At 40.0% G+C, this 27205-nt stretch overlaps 1 long non-coding RNA gene across 1 annotated transcript; it reads right to left on the bottom strand.

Annotated features, from left to right (window-relative positions):
* Positions 1-545: 545 nt before the first annotated feature.
* On the bottom strand, positions 546-23952 carry LOC309499052. The gene is made up of 3 exons (XR_014206126.1): positions 23931-23952; positions 1450-1556; positions 546-835 (listed from the first exon to the last, which is right to left on the bottom strand). It is a non-coding gene; the product is annotated as an uncharacterized lncRNA (long non-coding RNA).
* Between the last annotated feature and the right edge of the window lie 3253 nt (positions 23953-27205).

Here is a 27205-nt window from a genome sequence, read left to right as displayed (position 1 = left end):
TACAAAAATCTACATGCACTGATTGTGTTTTGCTTTACCCCCAAAATGTGCATGGAAAACCAACCAGTGACAACATATTGTTATATATATTACAAAAATACAAAACTGCTGAAATATTTACAAACTGAATTGATACCAAATTCAGTTTTCACGTAAAGTTAGCATGGATTCCATTTCAGAGTTCATGAAGAGTTCAGATCGAATGAGCTAATTAATCATCTCAACATGCATGATACAGTATTGCAGCAGGACATGTGGCAGCTGTTTAATCCCCCCTTGCCATCCATTCAAAGCATGACAACAAAATCACCAAAACACAGTTTGTCCATTATTGTCTTCATGTCAAAGTTTTTCCATCTCTGCACCTTCATAAGGTTTGAATGAACGCTTCCTGCTGTATTTTCGTGCGTTGATAAAGGTAGTAATTAACATGTTGCTTCCCCACACTGCACAATCGGGCTCGTATTCAGAGCTTCGGCTCACTAATTACAGCCCATGCCTTGATCTCAACCTGTGTCCTTTACACAGCATGGTGACCCTCAAATCAACTGCAGCTTCCACCACCACTCTCCTCATTTTATCTATGTGTCGAGCTTACCTTCATGTGTCGCTAACGTATCCCATGCCACACAAGGCCTTGAAAACCTTATTGCGCTTTGAGCTTAGATGTTCCTGGACATCTGCAGGAGGAGACACTGGAAGCTTCACAGAGGTTGAGGAGGATATCACATCACGGCCCAAGGCAATAAGTGCAGAGCGCACGGAACGCTTGCTCCTTGCTCTCTTCAATTCCCCCCCAGAAAGAGTAGCGGTGTGCTGCTGGGTACGGATGGATCTGGAGGAGGGAAAGTGTAAAGAGAGGGCAAAAGCTGAGGAGACTCGCTTTACTTCTGTTTTTTATTCACCTCCTTTTGCCTTACACTCTTCCCCATCCCTGCTGACCCGACAGAACCCTCTAGCTATGCTGCCATTTCCACGGTTCCACTTGAGTTCTACAACCTGCACTGATTATATTTCCTGCGACTTCTGTGAAAGGAAATAGGGTGAAAATGATGAGAGGTATAGCATTTCTATAACTAAGTGCTAATGCGTTCATCACGCTGTCGTGTGAGATATAAAACAAGCAAAATGAAAAACATCTTTGAGATCCATGACAGGAGGGCTGTTATGTTTGCGCGAATGCGCTCGGCAGACTGATGTGTACACGTGTAATCTATGCCTTGTCGCTAATGAGGACATATTTGTTTTTAATGAGTATGTGGGCACATAGATGGATACAAGGACAGCAGCTTTTGAATAACAAAACAACAGGGGATAAAATGGAGCTCGACGTAGACTAAAGGCCCAGTGGGATTCGCACATGTGTGTAAACCTACTGACACACACTCTTTGCTCAAAGAAAGAGGGTTTTTGCAACTACACACAGAGGAAAACACAGTGCGAACTTGCCTGCGGATGTTCACGAAAGATGCAGTTGTGTTCTCCCACTGCCAAATAAGACCCCACTGGAGTGTCTCAAACACACAGAAACACAAACTCTCGACCTCAGCTATCTCCTGGAAAAAAATGCATTGTTCAGTAACTTATTCTTTGATAAACAAGACAAAGTGTAACGATTCTTCCTCTCGGAGCCTGTTCGGTGCATCCGAGGCTTTGCGATCGCAGGCCGAAGCCTGTTTCCATCAGTCAACATACAGCTGCACCTGGAGGGTTCAAAGACCCCACTGCTACGTCCACGCTCCGGCCTTATGTTAACGCCTTGACTTGCTCCATCTAACGCACCTTTGAGAGCACGCACCTGGCACAGACTGCATTTTACGCTTAAATAATCAGTTCATTTGTACTGATTTAGGGCCGAACTGAGGCCGGATGACCTGATCAAGTTTTTGAGGACATGGTCTCACTTGCTTTAACTTTAGGTGCACTACTTTTTCGCTAAATTTGAAATATATAGGACATGTAACTAAAAGAAAGTACATAGCAAAGAGTTTATTTAAACTGCATGTGTGCAATGCATAATATGCAATGCACTTCATCATATTGTGTCTAAAGTCACAATGAGCCATTTGTGAAGGACAGCGATTATATGTTTGAATTTTGATTCATTGTGTATTGTATTATGTGTATTGTTATTTTTGATAAAGTTTCATATTTTAAATTTCATATATTTTTTTTTAGCTTTTTCTGGCAAAAAATATCTTTCTGGAATCTTTAGAGTCCATGTTTAAAAACAACTTTTTATGTCATGTATATGCATGTGTAAGAGGAATATCATTTTCCTATGTGTATTCAGTCAATACCACTGCTTATACATGATTAATTTAGTTAACTTTGCAAGAAGTATTTTCTAACTCATGCATGGCTACCAGTGTTGGGGAAAGTTACATTTAAAAGTAATGTATTACAATATTGTGTCACTCACACAAAGTAACTAATTGTTTAACACTCTTACTTCAGTTCAGCAATAAAAACAAAAAACTGAAACAAATGTGACATAGGCTATCTAAAGTCTTTTTTTGCTTATTAGAATGGTTGATCTGAATCATCGAAGGTTAGCAACAAAGAGCTTAAATACATAAAGTATATTTGTATTATTTAACATTTAATTATTGGAGGTTTGCGTAATATTCTGAGTTTGCATTTGACTGTTTTTATTCATTTTAAAGGTCCTTGCACACTGAGTCCGAAATTTTCATATGTGTTTTTTCGTATTCATCATCCTAAAAATTCGTCGCGTACAGAAACCTTATACAGAGTCTGATGCGCATTAATTAATCAGTTGTGAAAAAATGCGCAAAACAATACAAAATGGAGTCTTCAAGCAGTGAGGATGATTTTGTTGTCCCCTCTCTTCTTAAAAAGAGAAAAAGAAAGAGGAAATACTGGGTCCCAATTGAACCCAATCCAAAAAAAATGTATGATGGATGAAAGTGTGTAAACACGGAGGCAGTGTGTAAACATGAATGACACAACGTGAGGTCGTATTTATTTTTTAACATGCGAAAATTTTGGCCTCAGTGTGCAAGGACCTTAAGGAATACTGAATCTGTTTTTTTCTTTTGTTTTTGTGCAAGTGAGATGAGTAAATGCATGCTAGCATTTAGTCTACAACTACAATAACCATCATGTTCACACAGTGCACACAACTTCTCTGCACATTACTCCTGATTTCTTTCAACATGGGGACAAGAGAGGAGTCAGTAAATAAATGGGAAAACAAAATATCTTGCGTTACTTATTTGAAAAAGTAACTCAAATATTTTGTTGTAAATTGAAAAGTAATGTATTATTTTACTTGTTACTTGAAAAAGTAATCTGATTACATAACTCACGTTACGTTACTTGTTATGCATTACCCCCAACACTGATGGGGGTTACTAAATGAGGGGGCTATTAAATCAGACATGCAAAGAGAAAGTGGGTGAGTGCATGTATAAGCATGTCTCGGCATGTAGATTAAAAAGCTCTCCCATAATACCCTTTAAGACCATCTATATTGAGAGCACATACTGTAAACATTGCTAGATCTATCTATGACACCATTCTCACTTTTGTCGCTGCTGTGGCCATCATATGATTCAAAGTCTTGTTGTGTTACTCATGCTTTATATTGGATCATCAACACATTGGTGACACTGAAACATTACTATAATCTTAAATGACAGAAAAAAAGTCTGGATTTATAGACATTACACAGAAAACAGAGTTACTGGGCCTTACAGGAAAAGGCCAAATTAAAAATATTGTGTGGCTATTTGCCAAGACCTTTCCTTGCGGTGAGGGTTCAGATGGCCTCCGTGCCTCTGGGATAAATTTACACACTGTACAATTAATTATGGCTTGTTTACTTTTTGAAAGAGGAGAGGCTCTGCAACAGAATCTCAGCACATCATTTCAACACGTCCCAAGCAGTGGCGTTTTAGTTTAGGGTATGGATTTAATGGGACTGTGATGTGTATTAGATACTATATTATTATACAGACCATTGGTTCTGACCTTGCTTTGCTAGACAAGCTATATTATGTGTCCAACATGACCTTGCACACAAAGCAATCAAGGCTATGGGGTCTAGACTAGGCCCTGTAGCAGGTCTCATACACTGTCCAAACAAATAGAGGGAACAGAGAGATAAAAGAACGCAGTGGTGACCAAAGATTCAGAGAGAGAGAAAGTTCTGTGTAAATCAGCTCGGGAAAAGGGGGCTTTTTGGTCTTGGTTGTCATCAAAGCCTTTCACAGTCTTGTTTGAATGTCTCTTGAGGATGCTGAATCTATGGCAGAAGTTCACTCACACTTTATACAGATTTCTATTCACTGGGTTGGGACTTGAGAGGTTCAGAAAGCATGATTTATACTGTAACTTTATCTGCAATCCAAGAAAGAACATATCAGAGGGAAAGTACACATATCGCCAAAGAAAGCAAATGTGAGCTTTGCAGACCTGGCTCAGTGTGTTAACTGTGACGTTACCACCACTGCTACGTCCATTTTTGAGACCAAAAATAAATAAAAGTAACAGAACTGTACAAATCTTTACACTTAAAAGTAACAGAACTGTCAAAACACTCAACCAAAAGTGATGAATTTGTATTTTTAATTTTTTTTGCAATATTGCAAGTTGTTCTGTGTTCACACAAACCAAGTAAAAAAACAATTAAAATAAGTAGTCACGTAGGATGAATATACATTTAGATTTGTCACGAATAAAAGATAATGATAATTTCTTAATCAAATCTGATTCTCCTTGGGCCTTGTGTTGACTGAGAGTTTCCTATTGCCACATTAAGTTAACAGAACAAAAAAAAAAAAAAAAAAAAAAAGAATAATTGTTTAAGTAAAATAAATACAATATAGAGTTAAACCTATATGAATTACATTTTTGTTCTTTGTGTCAGCAGGTCATCAGATTTTTTGAAGAACACTACAGATTGCCACTGGGCTCATGTCGTCTCAAAGGAATAAGACCAAGAGGATTACACTTTGAAAATAAAACTAACACTGAATGTTTTGTAGTAGTTAACATAGCAGTTTTGATGGATTAAGATGGATTATGTCTTCAGTTAGTGATTTAAATACAAAGTAAAACTGCGAACATTGGTGTCTTGTAATACCATATTTGAGTCTGCCATAATATAATGGATTCTTTACATCAGAATAACATCAAAGCACCAGATTAATTAATTAATCTACTTAATTTTCAGTTTATCCAGCTGCATATAAACACTAATTATTAGATAGGATGACGTTTGCATGTATAGGACTGGAGGAGACAGTGAAAGCAGTGGACTTTTTAGATTGACTATAGCCAGAGTGAGAGAGATTACAGATATACGCTGCCGGAAGACGAAAAGAGAGGACGAGAGGCAGAGGAGGGTGTGAGGGGAGGCCCGAGGGGGGGAGGGTTGGCGCCATGATCCAAACTCATTTTGAAACATCAGAACTTATTTTCTTAAGTCAGCATTTCAAATCAGAGCGTGTCCGTACTCATTTAATGCACCGTTTTGCAAAGTGATAAATTTACGAATTCGACATACATCCTTTTGGCTCTAGATAGGGAGCAAAGCGCAAGGAAGAGAGAAGCGAGGAGGATTTAAGAGCATTTCGCAGTGTCAAACATCTAAACCCACGGGGATCCACGGCACAATTAGACCAGGGTGAAGGGGGGTGGGGGGAGAGAAGAGGATCTTAAGAGGAACAGCCTCATTTCTCGTTTACAGTAACGTGGTTATCTGTCGCGGGTGATCCGTTTAAACGGTTCGTTTGCAGGGATAAAAGCCGTATGGAGGAAATAAACTTAGTTCTGGCTTAATCTCCAAATCCTTAGTGGTCATGGAAGATGATCCCAATTTGCTTCTGAGCAGCACTGTCAGATCTCACAATAATAAATAATTTAAGTCTTTAAGCACCAATTATGTTTGATTAATGTTGAAGCATTTGGACTGTGCTCCATGGCTGGCTGATACATGAGTTTTCTTGATCAGTTGTTGCACCTGATGAAGTCTGTAGCCCACGCTGAGGGAGATAGACTTTAATCCGTTTTCCGTTTTCACGTATCGCTCAACAATCATGACATTAGGTGATTAGTAAACATACCTAATTTTCTTAAAGTTCCTATTATAATTTGTTTGTTACACCTTTTTAAAATGTAGGTCAATGAAATCAAAACTTTTCATGTTAGTTCACCAACAAATTAAATATCTACCATTTACTCAGCCTCATTTTGCTCCAAAACTGCTTGAACTTTTTTTTTCTTCAACCAAACAGAAACTTGTAGACTGTTCTGGTCTTTTATGCAAATAAAGTGCAAGAAGACTGAGGCTTTCAAGCATCAAAATGGACACAAAAGCACCATAAACATGTTTTTTATGACTTATTCAAAGTCTATATCCAAAACTATATTCAAAGTCTTATAAAAGCTATATGTGTGAGGAACAGACCAAAGCAAATGACATGAGGGTGATTAAATAACTTTTTGGATAAACATTTGAAGTGGACTTTAATATCTAAAATGCTTTAATATCTAATAGTTCTTAAAATCATTTTCAATATTAAAGAATAGCAGAGTCCACACAACAGCTATAGAGAAACAATTGAGCTGGAATCACTTTCAGAACGATTTTATCCAGCTGATGAACGATAAAAACATTGACAGCCAATCAGAATCAATCCTGCTATAATGAGCTTGAGCATTGAAAGCGACAGATAAGCATGCGCTTAGAAAAAATAGAACAATATTGTCCGCTGGCGTGGACACTATTATCATTATAGTTATCGTTGTTGGTGTGAAGGGGCCTTTAAGGATTAGTTCACTTCAGAATAAAAATTTCCTGATAATTTACTCACCCCCACATCATCCAAGATGTTCATGTCTTTCTTTCTTCAGTCGAAAAGAAATTAAGGTTTTTGAGGAAAACATTCCAGGATTTTTCTCCATATAGTAGACTTCAATGGGGTACAATGGTTTGAAGGTCCAAATTGCAGCTTCAAAGGGCTATACACAATCCCAACCGTGTAGAGCCGTTTCCTCAAAAACCTTAATTTCTTTTCGACTGAAGAAAGAAAGACATGAACATCTTCGATGACGTGGGGGTGAGTACATGATCTGGAAATTTTTATTCTGAAGTGATCTAATCCTTTAACAACCAAAAAAACATTGTGTTTGAAATAATGTTCAGATTTGGCCAGGGTATTTGGTCATCTTGTATTTTACATGCCATTGGCCATTCTGGGATTTATATTCACCTTGTCAAACTCAACAGGTTTTCCCAGGTGACCCCATTATGGCCTGACAAGAGAATAGCCATCCTGTCTCTCATGGGTTTTTTGATTATGTCCTGTGGGGCACTGATATTGTAAAACTGTCACCGCCATAGATATTTGACATCAGTAAGATCTAATCATTATAACTGGATGGAGGGCCAATAGCATTTTAGCTTCTGTTCTTGTTTGCACATGAACAGATCAGGTAAAGCCTAAACAAGAACCGCATATATCTCATACTATGATTTTCATCAGCCACCTGAGAATTGTAATGCGTAGAGTTGTGCAATCAAGAGCTCTTCACTTATCATTTCATGACATTTTATCCACAGCCCTCTTCTCAGCAGAACAAACAAACAGGAACACATGGAGATAAAGCCGCCCGGCAACAGCACATTGTGGGTTTGTTTGTTTTTCCAGCATGTGTTTGTCTTCTCCACATCCTCGGGTTGATCTTTTGTTTATGTCCAAATGTGCCTCAGATGACTGTGTTGAAGCTAGTTTTCCTCAATGTTAAGATGAAGCGCACATTTCAGTTGTGCTTATTTCACAGTTTCACAGTTATAATTAACTAATACATTCACGGTAACAAAATAGGTGTAATTATTAGCTTTGGCATTTCTATCTAATCCTGATTGATGACTTGAAAAGGAAGCTTGCCTGCTTGCTGATGACTAATTCTGTGTACTGGTAAGTGTTTTGGGGCTAACTAGTTTTTTCTAACTAGAAAAATCTCTTTTTATTTCAAGATAGGAACTTGAGAAATACTTTTTTACAGCTCATATTTAAAACCAATGTAATTTCAAACCAATGCATGTCTTATAAAATCGGACATCAATGTCGAAGCACAAAGTGCAAAATTAAAGAAAAAAAAACTAAATCAAAATGCTTGACTTGTTTTGGCAGGCAGTAATGTTTACCTTGAAGAGCCCCTGTTGCTCTTGAATGTGCAGTATAATCCAGTACACTCTGGAATTCAGCACTCAATACCTGTATTCAAGCAAGAACACGTCACATGGTACCACTATGGTTAGTCGTATGCATGCCAGAGCTGCGGGAGACAGCTACTATCTTGTGTTGACTTCTAGAGAGGCCGGACTGTACATTTAGCATTTCAGTATGACCACCAGCATGTTATTAGTGCACTTAGCTGAACCAATCAGAAATCTGTTTTCCTCTGTGTAATTTATGGCAGGTATCCAGCTTAGCAGTGACTTTTTACTGTTTTATTCAATCTGATAAAATAATAAAGATGTATGGAAATTGTAAGTGTACATAATTAGATATGGATCCCAAAAGTAATTGTGAGTACCATGAAGTAAATCAGGTAAATATTTAGGGGAAAAATCCTTTTTTACAATAATCTGGAAAAGTAAAATTTTTAGTGCTTTCATTTCCTTTACTGTATAATTTTTGTTTTTCATCCAACCAAATTTTTTTGTTTTTTTTATTATATAAATAGAGCTTGGGTGATCGAATGGAATTCAAGCGTAGTTCAGGCAGACCACTTCAGCTGACGCTCAGCTGATTTGTTACTCCACCTACTCTAATCATCTATACAGTATTTAAGCTCATTCAACGAATGCTCCGCAATCTGTCGCACAGACATTTACACCCACCTCCACCCCTTCACCTCCTAGCATCTTCTTAATAGAGCAGTGGATTCTGTATAGAAATTCTTTGTACGTAATCGTTGTATCTCCTTCTGTAAACATATGCTAAGAAATATTTGGTTATTAAAAGGCTTGGGGGATTTGTGTCTCAAGGATGTATCTCAAGCTGTCTAGTATGGCAGCTCGAGCACCTTAGAGCCTAAGCCTCTCGCCAAATCCAAAGATTGTCAATAAATTTCATTCTCAAAGTGGTCCTGACTGAACTAATTTTGTTACTCTTCAAAAGCAAACCTTTGCTGGAATACAGCCGTTCCAAGGATTTGAAATGAGTGTATTCTTTCAAACACTGAGCTGAGTCGTCACTTCAAAGAAGATAAACCACATGCACGTTTTCTAGAGGACAGAAAGACCTAGAGTGTACGAGTCTCTAGAGACATTTAAGTCACAGTGACTCTCTCTCTCTCTCAATTCACAGGCACAGCAGCCAGTCTGAGAAAAGAAAAATGCTCTCCGACGTTTTTCGCCGCCTTAGAGATGTCTCCAAAGTTAACGTAGCATATAATTCCACCACTCCCCTTTTTCTCTCCCCCTCTCCCTGCGGCTGTACGAGAGAAAATAAGCATATTATCAAATTCTGCTCTCAAATGGCATAATTTCTTGGTTGCGTGAAATGGCTGTCTCTTCAGGGAATCCTTGGCCTAATGCTGACTGGCAGCCTCTCCAGCTTGGTGGCACAGACGAGACCCGAGCCAATGGGCTGGCAATACAGTGACAGTCATCTGCCTTCTGCCCTCTACAGTGTACATCGAAATCAAATGCTGCTAACATTTCCACCGATTAAGGGCAGAAGGCCGACTTTTCTTACCAAAATGGGCTTTGACGATAAACACTAGGCCTTTCAAACAGGGTTCCCTTTCAGACCTCCTTTGAAGGACATGAGATTCTGTTGAGGCATATGGAAAATTATAGGGGTTTGTTGTCGGGCTATTTGGCAATTCAGGAACTTCATCAGCTTGTCCAAGAAAGAGAGACAAAAAAAAAAAGAAAAAAAAAGAAGACCCAGAGTCCTCTCAATTCCTTTGCAAAAAGCTGGGCGCAATGCACTGCGCTTGAAACACTCCATCCTTTGTACGACGCCATATGTCCCTCCTATTTCCTCTCCTGAAACCTCTGAAGCGTGTCCCTTTGCATTTCACTTCTTCTCGTCTACTGGAAGTACTTATTTGTCATTTCCTCTAATAATTGAGGGAGTCTCAGTTCAGTCCTCCTGACAGCAGAGCAAGAGCTAAAATGATCAGGGAGGAAAAGCAAACACATTAACTCACATTTCAGAGGAGGAGGGACCCAGAACAAACTCTCATTGTCCTCCATTACTATATTCAAAATGAGCCCCCGGAGCCCCTTGTAAGTAAAGGGCATTAGCTTTATGAGGGGACAATTCATTTTCGCTAAAAAACATAGCTTCTGTTTTTAAATAGCACAATTTTCTGCTGTGTTACAATGATATTTTTAAGGGCAGCTCGAGCAGGATCACATTCTCTCAAGTTGTTGCTGCTTTTAGAGAGCTTCTAAAACTGGATGACCATTCAAAACGCTCTGATTACTTCATGACTGATAAAAACAAGGTTGTTACAATAGGTTCAAAATCCATTTTCTAAAACCCCACTTTGCTGAAATGAAATGTTCTCCCTAAAACAAACAAGTTGTGATGTCTATTTTGGTCACCATTTTATGGGCATGATATTGTTTGAGCTGTGAAAGGCATTGTGGTCGGTTGGAGGCAGCCTCCTCTCCATCATCATCATTAGGGCCGTGGAGCAGGGCCTTTGGATAATGAGAAAGCAGAAGAGGGTGGTGGCAGATGGTTTGGCGGCCACTGTACGGTAGCTTTGGCATCCACACTCTGACAACATTTTTTAGATGGTGGGTTGAGTATAATTTGATGTCCTTGTGTATAAGTACACCATATTGTTTGGGAATTAAGTGCAGCGTCTAGGCCTGTAATTACACGTTCACAATAACTGGTATTCACCGAGGCTGGAAATAACTTAAAGGGTTCCGGTCTGTGCTCCGATGCCGGCGAACTTCATAGGAACGGGCTGTGTCTCCTCTCAAATGTCAAACAGTTCTTATTTTAGAAACAAAGGGTTGTCTTTTACTGCTTACAGATCTGGCTGGGCAGAAGTTCATTGTTCAGCGGCTTCCTGATTAACAGAGTCACAGTGTTCTATGTAGTAGACAGCACAGGAAGACCGAGGAGATGAATAAGGAGGCCTCGTAATGCATGGTTATGCAACATTCAGAACTGCAGAATTGGCTCCATTTCACTTCATAAGTGGGAATTTGAACTGGATTGGCCATGCCCCATCCATCCATCCATCCATCCATCCATCCATCCATCTTTTCTTTCCAAAAAAAGTTTGAAACAAACCTTGCAAACTTGAATTTGTTGAATTTTAATTCATTTTAAAGCTCCACTTTTTAAATTGCATTTCTATTTGCTATCTCAATTCGAATCAAATTGATAAATTGAACTGGAAAATAACATGCATAAATTCTGAATGATGCACAACCCTGCCATAACGTTGCATAAAGCAACAACACAATGTGCCAACTTCAAGTCAAGTATGGTTGCAGAGCCATACTGAACACCAGCAGATAGCAAAGTGATAGAGGGAATGTAAATGCTCAGTGGCCGTGCAGGTGCGTCATCTGTCTGCGTTGTCATTGACTTTGGTGTTTCTAATAGGCTCCCCAGGTGGTACTTTACATGAGACCTAATCAGTCAGTGAGGGCTCTACTTCTTTCAGCCCTGCCCAGCTGGAGGGGAGGGTTAGACAGCACCGTCCAGACAAACGGCCTGCTGGGACTCTCCACACAACCCCCTCTCTTTACTAGCCGCCTACGGCTCTCAGTGACTGGCCATATTCAAGGACACAGCAGTGCGCCCAAGCAGCATTTAAATCTCCCAGAACCGTGTTCGGTCTCCATCTATTTTCTTGTTTTTGTCCCATTCTGAGCACATGAAGAATGTGAAAGAAAGAGAAATAAAAATCAACAAAACTCAAATTACTCCGGAACCGCCAACAATGTTCAACCATGTAGTCGGCCGACGATCCCCGCTGTGAGCATGACCAATTGCTTTCTAATGAAAGTTAAAGTACTGGGGCCTGAGAACCCGCTGTGCTAGTCTGGCAGTGTTATTTGATTTAATATTCCTTATGTATCTCAACAACGCTTGCATTCTCCTCCATCGCCTCCACCTTGATACAAATTACAGGTGTCCTCCCACACAAGTCTACCTGGTGATGTCAAAACTTCACATTCAAAAAATCAGACCTGTAAATGCAACAAATAATAGCTCTCCCTATGTAACAATTCAAGCAACAATGCCACTAATCAATGCAACAATGCCACTAAATCAAATGAAGAAAGTCAAGTTACTGCTTTACTTTTACTGGATATAAAGAGAGTTCAGCAAAGTACTTTATTCTTCCATTATTCTTCCATCTGCTCCTTTCTGATCATGGAAATGTAAAGGAAAATTCAAATGAATTGTATGTGCCTTGTACAAATAATGCATTTTCATGAAAAGAATAAAGAGAAAATGAATGAATGAATGAAAGTACTTGAGAATGCATAAAAAAAAAAAAAGTCTCACCAACAAATCGAATTAAAATGCTTAAAAAACTATTAAATCATGATTGGTTTGTGTGAATTATTGGCAACATAGAGCACATTTTTGGAATGAAATGCTGCATTGTATTGCAAATAAAATTTGATGTCTAACTTTACCATCAACACATTTGAAAAATCTTTGAAACAAGAAATACTTGAGAAGCAACACTAAGATGTTGTTTTTACAGAATAATTCAAGTGCATTTTATCTTATTTCATAGCAGTAGCAGTTCCCTTTGAAAGGAACTTGCGCTGCATCAAAGACGCTGTGGGAATGCCTCTGTGTGATTGTGTCATGAAGCATGTGTGAAATCACGTGATGGCGTGACAAAATGTAATAAGTATGGCGAGCAAACAACATTTTAAACAAGTGTGTTCCTCCCTGCCCTCGCTACATCATGGGTGGGGACACACACGAGTTATGTGTTGTTTGTCTGGGAGCGGAGCACGCTCAAGTCAGCCCTCGAGGGGGCTGAATGTGAACATTGTGAGAGCTACTGCTAAGAGCGCTCCGCACCCGCCGGGCGACCTGAGAGTGGTGAGACCTCCTATTAATGTCAAGACCTCCTATCCTTGACATTAAGATTGCCATACCAACAAATAATAGAAAAATTTAAGACAGATTCTATAAAACAAGTATAAAACATTTTCATAAAGGAAGCATCCATATTAAAAGATCGAAGTTTCCTTAGAAAATATTTAGAAAATATAGAAAATAGAAAATACATAGAAAATTCCTTTGAAAATACAGAGTGAAGCACATTCAGCCATTCAGCACTAAGGAGTTGAATGTAGTGAGTATCGAGACAGGAGATGATGAGAACTCGCCACCTCACACTCCTGCATATGAGGACATGTTGGAGGTTGTGACTCGTGGCGTGGCCAGACTGAACATCGAGAAACAGGAAGTTCGCCATAAAAGAAAGTTTTCCTGCCGTCCCGATCACAATCTCGTTGTCAGGGCCTACTGTTTTTTCCCAATCTCCACACCAAGGAAACCGGTTTCCTACCACGTCTTCAGTCCCCAAACATCTAATTATTCAAACAGCGATGCCTAGAGTTGAAGAGACGCTTGCCAGCTATTTCTTCCCTGAGTCAGCATCATCCCTTAAAGCCCCGACATTTTCCACCAAGCCAGTTAGAACCACATCATTCGGCTGCAGGTCAGGCCGTAGCATGCCTGCACACAATGTCTATCCTGCTGGCATACCAGGCCGACCTGCTCAGAGACCTTGATGAGGGAAAGTAAGCTCTGACGCAATTAAAGAACTGCGCTGGGCTACAGATTTATCTGGCAGCCCTTGTGGCCACGGAGAGGCACTTATGGTTAAATCTGTCCAATATTAAGGAGAAAGATAAGAGGCCTCTTCGGCGACGCTGTCACTCCAGTCGTCAAAGGGGTTTCAGGAGGAGAAAAAGCAGGTAGCGCCGTTCCAGAAATTTCTCCCTCACCACTCTCAGGTCTCTGGGGCTGCTGGGTGGGTGCAGCCCCAGCCATCTACGAGCTCCTCTTATTGGGTACAGGCAAAGCCTTTGAATGGTAAAACAGATCTGAGGACAATTATTATCTCTAAGGCGTCGACGAAGAAGCCCTGACGCCAGTAGTGTTGGGCTTCTGAGGGCAGACCTCTCAGGGGGGAAATGGATTACACCTCATTATACAGTGCCCATCTCCCCTCTGTGCCCTCTGGGACCTTTCTGCCAACCCCACTACCTCATGTGCTTCGGGGCACAGTCGTTTCCAGCGAGCTCATGTCTCTGTGTCCGCCCAGAAAGTAGGGTTTTTAAGCAGTCATTTCGGTCGTTCCCTGCAGGTTCGCAGCTTCAGAGCACCGAGTTGGCTACTCAAATTATACCAGTCGAGAGATATATTATCTCAATGGGCGCTGCAGACAGTAGAAAAGGGTTACAGAATTCAGTTCGGGTCTCGCCCGTCCAGGTTCAATGGGGTCCTAACCACATTGGTAGGCCTCAAGCAGGCTCTGGTCATGGAACATGGTATTCAGGTTTTACAGCCGGTATTTTATCGTTCCAAAAAAATATGGGGAGTTACGTCCGATTTTAGATCTGCGCCAACTAAATCGATCTGTAAAGAAGCTCAAATTCAAGATGCTTACACTAAAGCAAATTGTGTCACAAATCAGGTCCGAGGACTCGTTTGTCATGATAGATCTCAAGGATGCATACTTCCATGTATCCATCCTCCCACAGTACAGGAAGTTCCTGAAGTTCGCTTTTGGGGACGAAACGTACTGATAAAGGGTTCTTCCATTCAGCCTAGCTTTGTCACCCTGCACTTTCACGAGTTGTGTGGATGCAGCACTGGCTCCTTTGCGTGATACCAGGGCATTCCTGTGTTGAATTACGTCAACAATTGGTTGATTCTAGTTCAGTCAGAGCATTTGGCAGTTCATTATCCTTACCCACATGAGAAAGTTGAAAAAGCTCAGAGAACCATTTTTCTAGGCATGGTATGGTATTTGACGACGATGCAGGCACTTCTGTCTCCTGCTCATATTGACTCGATTCTCTCAGCCGTGAACGAGCAAAAGCTAGGCCAGTCACTCACTGTCAAACAGTTTCAAAGACTGTTCGGTCTCATGACGGCTGCATCCGACTTGATACCTTTTGGCCTGCTGTACATGAGAACCCTGCAGTGGTGGCTCAAAACCAAGGGGTGTTCCACGAGGGGAAAGCCATTCCACATGATTAAGGTCAAGCGCAGGGGCTTTCATGCCTTGGTAATGTGGAAGAAACCTTGGTTCCTTTCCCAAGGGACTGTGCTATGGGCTCCTTGTCATCGCGTAATGCTTACGACAGATTCATCCCTCACAGGCTGGCGGTGGGATCGGTGATGGCGATAATGAGTGGTCACTTGGCTCGAGGTCTGTGGCGGGGCCATCATCTCTCGTGGCACATAAACTGCCTGGAAACGATGGCCGTGTTTCTAGCAATCAAACACTTCCTCCCAGACCTGAGAGGCTGTCATGTTCTTGTTTGTACAGACAACACATTGGTGGTCTGTTATATAAATCAGCAGGGGGGTCTGTGGTCGCACCCACTATACAAACTGGCACACCAGATCCTCCTGTCACCCCAAGGGAAGCTGCACTCACTGAGGGCAGTTTATATCCCTGGGCAACAAAATCAGGGAGCAGATATCCTGTCAAGGCAGGGACTGAGGCTCAGGGAATGGAGACTCAATCCCAAGGTGGTGGAGCTCCTATGAGAGAGGTTTGGCCGAGCGGAAGTAGATTTGTTCTCATCTCTGGAGACAACACTATGGTTCTCCCCTTACACACCCAGCTCCTCTTGGGCGGATGCCATGGTACAGACGTGGCCGAGGCTATGTTTGTACGCATTTCCACCAATTGCTTTGCTCCCAGGAGTTCTGGAGAGAGTTAGCCGGGATGGGGCCCGTCTTCTGCTAGTAGCCCCCTTCTGGCCAACCAGAGACTGGTTTTTGGACCTTGTGTCCCTCCTCAACAGCTCTCCTTGAAAGATTCCGGTCAAGATTCCGCTTCGGTCTCAACCAGGGGGGACAATCCTTCACCACCGTCCAGAGTTGTGGAAGCTTTGGGCTTGGCCTCTGAGGGGTCCCAGCTCATAGACTCTGGTCTCTCAATCGAGGTTGTTGAAACCATACTTCCCTCCAGAGCTCCCTCCATAAAGAAACCATATGCCCTGAAGTGGAGAGTATTCACGTCATGGTGCAGAAATCGCAAACTTAACCCAGTCAACTGCACGGTTGGTACAGTCCTGGAGTTCCTGCAGGAGCAGTTCTCTGCAGGGTTATCCCCCCCTCAACCTTAAAGGTGCATGTGGTGGCCATAACTGCTTATCACACTCCTTTGGGTGGTGCATCTTTAGGGAAAAACCCACTTGTGACTCGTTTCCTCAATGGCACTTTGAGGCTGAGGCCTGTAGTTTGCACATGAGTGCTGGCTTGGGATTTGGCCATAGTGTTGGAAGGCCTTTCTACGACTCTCTTTGAGCCTATCGAAGAGGTTTCAGAAAAGTTTAACAGGCCTTCTGTCCTCCTCCCTTTCGGACATCAGACAAAGAGAAGCTAAATCTGCTTTGCCCAGTCAGGGCATTAGATGCATTTGTCCACAGAGCTGCCCTGTGGCGAAAAACTGACCTGTTGTTTATATATTTTTGGGTCACACAGGAAAGGGTTCCCGCATCTAAGCAGAGGATGGGCAAGTGGGTAGTCGAGGCTATCTCACTTGCATATGAGTTGGCCAGTCAGCCTTCACCTACTGACGAGAGTTTCCCTCCAAGATGTATGTCATGCATCAGGCTGGTCCCCGCCACACATTTGTGAGGTTTTATAACCTGGATTTGGGCTCCACTATGGGGTCAAAATACAAATATTCAGGATACACTTTTTGTATATGTTATGCAATGCTACTTAAAGTAAATGTATCTTCTTTATAGACATTTTACAACAATTTTTTTTTAAAACTCATTCTATTTCAGTGTGCATGGAAACCATCATATAAATCCTAAAAAAACCTTCTACGTCCACTTAAAATAAATACTGAAAGGAATTGCTTAAATCAAATTGTGCAATTTTCAAAAATCAAGTAAAAAAAAAATTTAAATGCCAACACAAAGATTCACTCCCCTATAACAATTGAAGTGTAAGGAATTCTCCACCCATATTTTAGCCTCTAGGCCTCAATATAAAAAATAGGAAAACACAACAACATGTTACTTATAGTTTGGTAACCTAGATGGGATTTATTTAACAGGCGCACACAACTAAAGTCAACTAAAGTCCTGAAAGAAAACATAAAACTGCTCACCGGAGAGGGAGGTTGGGATATCTAAGAGCACCTGTGGTTTCCTCAGGCAACAGGAGAAGCCATGGAGTATCGATTGGTTGCAGCAAACCTTTTAGCAGGTCTCTCTCCATTCAGGAGATACTTCTGTTTACAAAAGTCGAGTTGTACTGCAATGTTTGTATAAGTGTTTTCTCTGGAACAATACACTTAGGAAAAAAGCTACATATAAACAATTTAACTTGAGTCATTTATAGACACAAAGATCATTTCAGTCATTATAATTTGTGACGTTTGTTGGATAAAGGACATCACCATGCTCTTCAGGGAGGAATCTCTCACTGTCACAAAAAAAAATGTGTATGAAGTGAAATATTTATGCCATGGATGGCAAAGGACAAACTAGACTAGAGCAGTGGCCTGTTCATTTTGAGTTAGCTTGTCAGGTGACCAAGAAAGGGTGAGATACAGTTACAATGGCTGGGTAGACGTCATCCTCAGCTTGTTTGGACTATGCAAGCGGGCCACTTGTCGGAGCCACAAAGTGAAGGAAACTGCCGTAAATGGTTTGGGCCATTATTTAGTCTGTTGTCCACTAAGAGGGAGGATGTGGTCTTATGACAACATACAAGAATGAACTTCTTGTTAAATATTTCTTTTCATGCCTTTTGTGACTAAAGGAAAGGGATTCTCTCAGAGAAATGGATTTTCTACTTAATCAACCATTAACTAAATAAAACGATGCTGTGCTAGCTGAAAATATACACTCTTATAAAAATAAGGTTTAATGGAGTTATATATACAAGCCTAGGGTTCTTGACTCAATTTTAAAGAACCCTTTATGCCAAAAAGTTTCTATTTAAGGAGACATTTCTTGACTTAAATGATTGTTGTTGTTTTAATGTTTAATGGGTTATATCTTCTTTTTTTTAATGTAAAATGTTGAAAAGCTGTTTCATTAATAAAACTTAATTCAAATGAAACCAAACAAACCAGTAAATCATAAATCGAATTGCTGTCAGCCAAAGGATTAATTCCCATTACATGTTACTTTTGCAAAGTGACACATTTCCAAAGATACAGCAGAACTATTGCGGTTTCTGTAATTTTTTTGTGTTTTTCATTACACTTTTAAATCACAAAGGGCAAGTTTATCCTTTCCATTGCGGTATTGAGAGTAATCACTACGTCTGAGAACCTTTTGGATCACCAGGACTCCCACCTTGGCCTTCACAAACACTGCTGGCTCGAAGGCAGTGCCTGGAGGTGAGCATGCTGAGAATTCAGACGTCGGTGAAAGTTTTACACTAAACCTACTTTTCCAAGCCTATGGAACAGCCATCCTCAAACCTGTTTACAAGAAAACACCACATCACAGAACCTGCTGTGGGGTAATTTTGGAAGCGACCAAAGGCGTGCCATCAGCACAGCGTTCCCAGACGCTCTGAAACGCAGCTGTAATGAGAGGCGAAAAAGTTTTGCAATTCTCCTCCCTGCAGTGTGGCAAAAGCGCAAAGAACTCGGCTTTAGCGTAACGTAGCGAAAAGCCGCATCCTCTCTTCCACTGTGAGAACAGAGGGCACGTAAAACAAACAACACACTAAAAATACTAAGTCTGCCTATACAAACATGCTGCTTAATGAGCCAACGGTTTAGAAAGAGAGACTCACTCGTAGAGCCCTCCGTAGTCTACCACACTGATGTCTAGAGGAGAGACAAGATCAGAGGGAGAAAAAACACAGACGCACAATGAAAGCGTGAGAAAAAGAGGCAGAAGACGACTCAAACAGTGAGCAGGAAGAAGAGCAGGAGAGAGAGAGTATATTCCACACATCTCTGAGGGGGGCCAGCAGGAACTACCTGAGTGAGCACTGAGCAGAGGAACGAGCACAGGTGTTGTGGTGTTTCTACAGGGTTATGCTTGATAAACTGAGTGTTTGGCACATTTGAGCAAATCCTTCTCTGCTTGTACCGTCGGGCCACTGCTTCACTCTTTGGGGCTGTTCTGTTATTGTGCCGTAGACCAGAAAATGGCTCTGGCAATGCTACTCTGGGTGATTAAATGGTTAAGGACAAGCTTAGTACAGCCCAAGCAAGAAATCATTACAAGTAGAATTTTGTCTTACACTTTGCTCAAGTTTATAGTAATTTATCTGTCCTTTGCACAATTTCTCAATTGTCTGGAGACCAAACTAGGTCACAGCAATCTTTAGGCATTAAGAGCATAGTTATAAAGCTATAGATAAATATAGCAGTATTTTTGCCATATTTTCAGATGTTGTACTGTAGAAACCGCATACCATGCTGATGCCAATTTGCATTCACATTTGCAATAGCTATTCCTTGAAAAAATGTAGGCCTACAGAGGGAAAATAATTTGTAGTCATAATTTCACAATTAAAATGAAGGAGGTAAAATTGTCATAGACATTATTTTTTAACGTGTTTTGACTAGTTATTTGTTTATTGCATTGGATTCTTATTGGATATAATTTAATGTAGCCGATCATTTCCGATCAATCATTGGTAAAACTTTATTTTGATGTTCCCTTTTGAACATTCTGTTGATGAATAAAAAAAAAGAGTAAAACGAGAAAAAAAAAAGTAAAAAAAAAAAAAAAAAAAAAAAGAAACCTTAAAAAACCTTTCATATATTATGGTTAGTACTGTAAATATTTTACTGAAGTTAGCTCTACAGTATACACAATGCAATTTGACATTTAGTACAGCATACAAAAATATACATATCCATAATTAATTGTGCAGGACAGTGAATATACAATATGTTGTTAATTTTACAGTAAGTACTGTATGAAAAAACAACAACTTCTATTTGTCTAAAGTGTTAAACTTCACTATATATGCCACAAAGATTTAAAAAAATTAAATATTGATAATTAAATCATTTTCAGATAACTGACATGTCACAATGTGACTTGCCAAATATGAATTTTAGTATTTCCAGTCACACCAGTACCAAAAATCCATGCCGCTAGCATAATCTTGCAGTGCATTTTGAATGAGGCTCATATACTGTAAGCTCTGCTGTAACTACTGCCATAGCATGAACAAAAGACTCATTGAGAAAAATCCCCCATCTTTCATTCTGACATAAACAGACAGCAGTGTATATGCGGCCATATACTGGACACACTCTGCCAGCTCCACTGGCGAGACAGACCTCACCATATTCCTTAAGAAACTACTAGAGTTGTCTCTGGTACAGAATGTCTAATATTGTGCACCTGGCAAGCAAAAATAGTTTTATTTTGTAGGTTGCAAAGTGACAATTTTCTCTCTCTCTTTTTTTCTTTCTTTCTTTTAAGGTTAGGACTGCCAGATAATTTTGTTGTTTCAGCCTTTTTATCCATGTTTGACTTCTGCTGTGAATTTGTCTCCACCGCTATGCATGAAAAGGCTGAGTGTGCAGTGTTTTAAGCCCAAAAACAAACCCAGGAATGTTTAATTTCTTTCATTTTAAAACTCTTTGGACATGGTCAGTTAAGCTAAAGATATAATATGTTTAAAGTGGTAGCGGATGGCAGCTTTAATGAGAGTAGGCAGCTGAGAAGATGTTTTTAATCAAAGCTGATGAGGCTTTGGGGTGCATGCACGCCTTCATAATAGAGAGAGAAAGTGGAATCATTTTTACAATAACCTATATGTCCCCTTGTCACAAATCATTAAAAAAGAAACGAGCGGAAAATGCAGCAACAATTACACCAAGAAAAAAAAAAAACAGGAAAACTTTCTTCTTTCTTTTATAGATTACGTTTCTGGTTACATCAAAGCAATTGTGAAAAGATAAACAATTAACCATTGGACTGGGAATATGTTCATAAATAATGTATTTATTTTTTCCCTCCCTTTCTCTTAGAAAATAAGTTCTGAAATGAGTAACCTTATATAGATCTAAAAGTTTTCATGCTGTGAGTTGACACACAAGATATTAGCCTTTCCCCCAAAGGCCACCAGAAGAAAAGAAAAAGGAATAGCAATGACATTCGTGCCTAACAAAACAGACAGACAATTACTGCAGAGAGGAGACTGTACACCAAACACTGGAAATGTATAATCATCAAATTATTGGCAACAGCTTTCAGATATGAAATTAAAGGGAAACTTCAAAAACAAGATCCTAACCACAAATGTTCTTTCTTGTCCCTTTTTTATTTTTAGTCTTTAATAAAGTATATAAATAAATATCAACTTTAAAATAAAAAATAAATCTTTATATTTAAGAAATTAGGACAATGCAGAAAACTGACCTACCTGTAAATGTTCTATAATAATAATAATAGTAATGTATATCGGTTTTTTTTCTGTTTAAGCAGTTTTTAATATTGTCAAACCACTATCCCTCTGTTGTGGTGGTCAATAGTATTCAAAGCGCATACTATTTTTTAGACGCCTGTAATAACTTCATACCTTTAGCCTAACCAATGCAGCAGTAGAGGTGGCTAAAGCAATATTACTTTATAGTAGAGAGATCTGGGTGGTCCATGAGCTTGTATGCAGAGCACTGGTTGGCCTTCTTTGCTCTGGTTCAGCGAGAATGGAGAGCTCTTCTCCATCTCTCTCACTCTCACTCTCTCTGATGAGTCAGCCCATTCTCCCGCTCCTCAGCCGTCTTGTTTGTTTGGGATTTGTGGTCTCAGCCAAAAAAAAAAAAAAAAAATTACAGAAGTAATAGAAAAAAAGGGAGAGAGCTAGAAATAAAGAGAAAATGTTGTTCAATATTTGGACGTCTTCTGACTGTCTGCTTAAATATTGCCCCATGGCTGTTGGGATGGCAGTGAGAAACAAGGGTTTCAGTAAGACTGACAATGAGATCTCTGTGGCGACGAGGCAGACTGTTTATCTGTCTGTCTGCTGGTTTATCGGACTGTCAAATTATCCTTCTCTGCAAACATCTTCCCGCTCCATAAATGTAAATAATGTAAATATGCCGCGTGAGTCACGTGACTCTCTAACTGGAGGTTAACAGGGTTACTTAATGAGATGAGATGTTTTTGACCGTTTCTTTAAATATCTGAGACAGCATGCAATTCCTTTGCATTATTCATTAAGATTGAAAATAATGTGTTTTCTGCATATACAGACAACAATGTCAAAAATATGTATGTGTGAACTGGGTGTAGCAAATGCGTGACATTTCTCTGGTTTTAAATAACTGGCTCAGTTGAAAATGTATGAGACGCAGTGACATATATATTACAATTGAACAGACTTATAACACTTGCACATCAAAGCTCGGAGTGGGGTTTGAACCGCTGCATTTTAAGCAAAAAAAAAAAAAAAAAAATGCCGTTCTGCCAAGACCAACAGGGTGGACTGCCTTTCAATGCAGTGATTCTCTTAAACATAAGGAAGGACACAAACTGATTCAAGTTTCAATGTTTGACTGAGGCTACTGTTTATGAACTAAATTACACGGGTTTGGAACGAGAATCACAGGACACTATATTTCAATTCCACGGAAGTTACACAGCAAATAACTTCCAAAGACATTTACATCAAATGATTCATAAGCTCTTGAAGCATCAACAGTGAGTGTCAGATACAATTTCGCATCATCTACAACATAAACCAGTTACAGCGTCCTCCTCCACCTAGCAAAATAAATCACTGCCTTATATGTGCCACGTAGGAACACATCATAAATATTTCACATAGGCATCTGAAGGAATCTGCAACATAACACATACTGAAAGCCCTTTACGGTGATTAAAAGATTTGGCGAAAGGGTTTAGCCAGAATAAATTATTTTTATACTCGCCGCAATGAAGTCGTAGTCGGCTTTGTGTGCATTGGGTGGGGGCCAGAGCATAAAATTCCCTCCATTTAGCCACAGAAATGGTTGCTAAGGAGTTGGTGTATTGACCAAACAACTCATTCACTCCCTGCCATTCAGTCACGGACTGTGGGCTCGAATTGTCACAACTGTGTCATTCATTGCCCCTGACACGCTCTGTAAGAATATATAAGTTCAAAATTTGACAAGTGTAAACAGACACCCTTCGTGCGACCCGTTCCAGTCAATTTAAAGGCAAAAAGACTTTCCACTGGGCTCATTTGTCTACAGTTTCTCTCACTTTGGTTCATGGAGCATGACGCACAGATGATCTGCTGCGTAACTGCGCACACGCAAGCTCAACTAATGACTTAATCTGCATAAGGCTCTTTGATGTTTTGACTACTCTCATTAGAATATGAAAGCAGTTTCATATAAGAAACAGCTCTGTTTTGTGTCTGGATTCAGTTCTTTGGTGTGTGTGAATCCTTATGGAGTGTTTACATATTGTACGAAATGGCTTTATAGGTGCATAATCAGGACGGTGTTGTACAGCATTAAAATAACAGCTGGGTAAGAAGGTGGATTCAAACACACTTTTGTAATCTGTTAATGAGGGGTGAAAATCAGGGTTTAATTCTACAGTTGTGCTTTAATAAAACAAGAGGGAAGCCCACTTCAACATGTTCCACAGTAAATTTCCATTCAGGGCCTGTTAAGATGACACATTAGGCACTAATGTTTAGCTGGGCAGTGTCATGCGAGCTTTGCCTCCTCTTTCAGACTATTTTTTTCCCTACCTCCTCCGAGGAAACAAACAAAGAATTGCCTCAGACAGGAAATTTCCTTCATTTTGACAAAAAAAAAAAGGGAAAAAAAAGAGTTAGGCTTAAGAATGAAAGAAGGGGAGGAAAAAGAGCTACAGTGAAATTCATAGCCACCCATGATTTTGGAAGACTCGCAAGGACCGCATGAGGGACCAACATCCGACCACTTCACACAGGCGCTACGGGACGTGTGGACACACCTCTGTGTGGTGTAAACACACTCGAGCCTGATCCCTCATCTGGCACCACTGCCAAAGACAAGAGTTTAAGTCATTCCTGTGCATGTGAGATTGGACTTTTATCTCAAGATCTTTGATTATACTTTCAATAAGATTACACATTGGTTTTTACTGATATATTATTTAAGCTCTAATAGTAAGAATATAGAGAACTCATATATACGGCCACTGATTAAAGCTCTTTGAAATTCCATTTCAATTTCTGTAATTTCAAATGGATTTTGATTGAGATGGTATCTACTTTTGATCACAGTCAAAATAGCATATTTCAAGAAATTATTTATCCTTTACTCACCCATTTCGTTCCAAGACCATTCTGCTACTTTCCCCCCCTGGAATACAAACAGATAAATGTTTATGAAACTCTCATTATAAAATGACACTATGTGATGACCATGGCTGTTAAGCTCCAAAAAGCACTATAATAGTCAATGCAATTTGTGTGCTATAATTTAAGTCTTCTGAAATAATTAAGTCATTATCTGTGTCACTGATCCTGTCCCCCTTGAAACTTTGCATCTAGAGTGTATTTGAGCCAAGGTTATGTGTTTGATTCCCAATGAATGCATGAATGGATAAAAAGTATAGCTTGAATGCAGTGCTTTAGATAAAACACTCATGTTCAGTTACTACTAATGACAATGATGCCGATGTGCTCTTTTTTGAATAGGCATGTGATCACGGGCTACAGGCCATCGCCACCAGAGGAAAATATAATCAGTGAAAAACAACGGTCTATTTACCATACAAAAACAATGTATGACTTGGAATATAGTCCATAGTCATATTTTCTAGTGATTTTTTTTGTCCTTTTTCTGGTCTCTATAAACTGGCCTTGTATGAAATTAGCTGTTTAAACTATTCTTAAAAGAATTCAACTTTTATGTTGCACATAAAAAAGTACAGGTATGAAATGACATGGGGGTAAGTAATAACAACGTTTCATTTCTGAGTGAACTATTCCTTTAAGAAGACTTTATAAAGTCACCTTTCAAACTCATTTATTCTTTGATTGACTTGAAGTGATAGAATCATTCCTAAAAGCGCATATATATGTCCGGTGTATATGTGTGTTTTAGGGGAAGCTGGAAATATGAGGAACTGAAAGCTTGTGCACATAGGTACGTGTGTCTATCGTTCCTGTGTTTGGTTGCAGAGATGCAGACCTGCATCTATGTAAAGTGTAGGGGTGTGTATGTGTGTGTACGTGTGTTGAAAAGCTACGCATCCAGAGCGGAGCTCCAGTGCGCCTTTCACATGCCAAAGAAAACTGTGGTCGGAAGAGGCCGCTAATAGAGCATGATGCACGTCACCTGAAACTAAAATCATCGGCAACCGAGAAACCACAGCAGGCAGGCATCTCCCTGGCTCCGCTATTAAAGTCTTCCAGAGCCTCCTGGGACCAGCCCCTTTGCCCAGCCCCAGACCCTCATTTCCCTGCCGCTGCACCGTGAGCCTCCATTAGCCTCCAATGCATCCGTTCGCGTGTCTGGCCTACTCACGGTGGAGATGGACAATTGAGGTGAGAGCTGGATGAGTGTTAACAAGTCCGAAAACCTTCCTCAAGCCTCTTTTGAAAGGTCTTAATCAGTGTAGGTAAGTAGCTAGCTAAAAGTAACCTCATGTCATTCTAATCCTGTATGACTTTTTCTTATGTGGAACATAAAAGAAGACATTTTGAAGAAAGTTGGAGTCCAAACAACAATGGACCTCACTGACTTCTATTGGTTGGCCAAAAACTATGTAAGGCAGAATAAAGTCATACAGGCTTGGAATAACAAGATAAGTTAATGACTAGTGAATTTACTTTTATTTCATGTGAAAATGGATGTGTATATTAATGTGTTATGTGAAATATATATATATGTGTGTGTGTGTGTGTGTGTGTGTAAAAATATATTACATTGACTTTACTCTAGAAAAGACTAATGAAGCCAAATGCAACATTGATTATTAGGTTTTGTGATTTCTGTTAAATCTAAACTTGAGAATAAAAAATAGTTTGAATGATTGATCTCCATGCTAATATTATGTTAAATATCAAACAACCAAAGGTCTAATAAATGTGTATTTAATATAGTTAATGATCATTTTCAAGCAGGGTCCGAAATTAACTTTTTGGCTCCCCTGCCACGGGGACTGGTAGATGAAAACATCCACCAGCCAAGCATATTTTTTACCGGCCAAAATAATAAACAGCCTTTTTTTTTTTTGTCACATATGCATTCATTTTAGTACATTTAATTGAGATAATAAGGTAGGCCTATGTTGAATACAAACATAAAAAAATTGTCCAGAGAAAAATTTGAAAAGTATAAAAAAAATATATATATATATATATTGATCAGAATGAGAGTAATATATGAAATATTACTATCATTGGGGTGAAATAAAAATTTTTTTTGTCAGTTTTGTTTCCTGACTCATGTGGAAGGGAAGGCAGAACGTACTTGGTTACTTACGTAACCGGCTCCCTGAGAGATAAGGGAACGAGTATTGCGTTGCAAACGCTATGGGAAAACTCATTTTCTCGAGAAAAGAACGGCCATGGTGTGTAAAGCAGATGCAGCCGGCGGCGGAGTAACGTTATGCACGATCCGCGAGTGCTGAAGACGTTCTGTACGGCTTAGATTGGTGCGCGCCCTTTGCTCTCCAACTGACAACAGTGGGATGACACAAATGGGCGGCGACCGCTTCTTCCAGTGGCTGGAGCTTCACATATCCTTTTTCCTCAGCGCCATCAACAGATAGAGTGTTAACTGTACGTACACACCACCGCCGACTTGAGCTGCAAAGAAGCTCTGGCCACCCGTCAAGGACGCTTGTCAAAAAGTACGGCGAAGCTTGACGCTTTGGCCGCTCTGAATAGTGAGTGCGCGCGCGCGGTCATGGCTCTCTCTCTAGCTGTGTCTGAAATCGCTCCCTATCCACTATATAGTGCACTATTTAGGGTGTCGGCCATTTTGTAGTGGTGTCCGAATTCTGAGTGAACGACATCATTCCCTACAT

This window comes from Leuciscus leuciscus (genome assembly GCF_965113295.1).
Source record: "Leuciscus leuciscus genome assembly, chromosome: 5".
Lineage (NCBI taxonomy): Eukaryota > Metazoa > Chordata > Actinopteri > Cypriniformes > Leuciscidae > Leuciscus > Leuciscus leuciscus.
Note: the sequence above shows the minus strand (reverse complement) of the source record. Positions and strands in the feature narration are given on the sequence as shown.